The sequence below is a fragment of the Chionomys nivalis genome, chromosome 8, assembly GCF_950005125.1.
Source record: "Chionomys nivalis chromosome 8, mChiNiv1.1, whole genome shotgun sequence".
Lineage (NCBI taxonomy): Eukaryota > Metazoa > Chordata > Mammalia > Rodentia > Cricetidae > Chionomys > Chionomys nivalis.
Window position 1 is genome coordinate 15,383,137 of NC_080093.1, and position 1,773 is coordinate 15,384,909.

The window sequence follows — 1,773 nt, forward strand, 5'->3', positions numbered from 1 at the left end:
GTGTGTGGGGGCCTCCCCACCCCCTCCTCCTTTGCTCGCTCCCTGCTTAGCTGCCAGTTTAGTGCATTAAAACCAAAGATGCAGAACGAGTTTGCCCGGCTATTTGGCGGGAGCAGAAATTGCCTGTCCGGTTTTATGATCTGCTCAGCCTGAGCAGCCGGGTCCTTAATGTCCCCTGTCAAAGTGTCCTCGATTTAAAGGGAAAACGGCCCCCACTCTAGTGCCACACCAGCCTGACAAGGGACAAGGCAGGGAGGAACACCCCCTTAAATACCCCCCCCCAAAGGACCATGATTTCCAGGTGGCACCCTAGCCCTAGGGACCCTGGGAAAATAAGCAACGTCCTTGGAGCAGTAGACCTCACGAAACATTTCAGTCACAGAGGCCCCCCACATCACTCATATGTGGAAGGCCCAGCAGAGTCCCAGAAACACTGCCAGACACTGTCACTTGAACTCATGGGCAGGAGGCCACTGTCTTAGACACACACAGCTATCCAGTCACATTCTTGCTCACTTAGACACCCGAGCTCAGGCCTGTCTGTAGACACACTCAGCCACACACATGCACACGCCAACGCACAGAACCACACGCAGGATGGGAGCACACATAGACATCCAAGTCACGTCCACACAGCCTCGAAGGCACACGTGGTCACGCACATTTTCAGATTCACAGAGAGGCTGCATCCCTACATGAACTAAGGCATAGAGCACCCCACCCCACCATGTGCTAGATTCTCACCAGACATATTGAGGACAATCACCTACACACTCCTGGGCACACACAGTCCCTACGCCCCCTCCTGGTCCCTTCCCTGGTCCCACAGTCCCTACGCCCCCTCCTGGTCCCTTCCCTGGTCCCGACTCTTTAAGCTAAAGGGGGCGGTGCCATCAAATCAACTTTTCCCATCTCCAGATTCAAAGGGTAGGAGTGTAATTAAAACCAGATAATTAATGAGACAATATTCCTCCAGCTACATCTTTAATGAACAAACCCCTCCAGGGCAGCCTCTTCTTCTAGGGCTCATTAAAGAGAAGAAAGTTGGGCGGCTTGCGGACTTCCCAGTGCGGTAATAACGAACCCGGGGTGGGTGGGTGCCTCGGCCGGAGTGGAGTGCGGGAGCCACAGCCTCTTCCGTCCTTAGCCCTTCTATCATCCACCACTTTGTCCCCTTAACGGGACTCACCCCTCACCTCCCTTCCTCCCCCACCAGCAGACTCCAACCTCTCCTGTTGCCCCCAGGGGCGTCCTTTTTTCCAGTGACCCAGGCCGGGCCTCTCATCCTTAGGCGACACAGTTCACTAGTACGTGGCAGGCCTTCGGCAACAGAGTGTGTCTCCCCTCCGACTCCCCACTCCTGGCGCGCCTGCGCTAGTTCAGAGTGTTTCAGGTGATCTGGCTGGATAAGGCCGGCTCTCTGTAAAAGGGAAATGGAGGCCCAAGACTTGGTTCCTAGCTAAATGGCCTAGGATCGGCAATTGAACTAATGTCGTGGGAACTGGTGGGCTGGAGAGAAACTGGTCGCGCGGCCGCGTGGTGGGGGTGGGGGCGGTGCAGGTCGAGTGGTTTTCCGTGCACACCCTGTGCTTTCGGAAGAACACGCACTAGCAACAACAAATATGTGAATTGTCTCTCACGCTCGCATGCACATAGAGATTCCCACTCGTACATGCATACACATGCCCTGCCACGATGCCGGCCTGCGGTCCAGGGAGGGACAGGGAGAGCCTAGCCTGGGACTTTTCTTCTTGGTCTGAGGTGGCACGAACG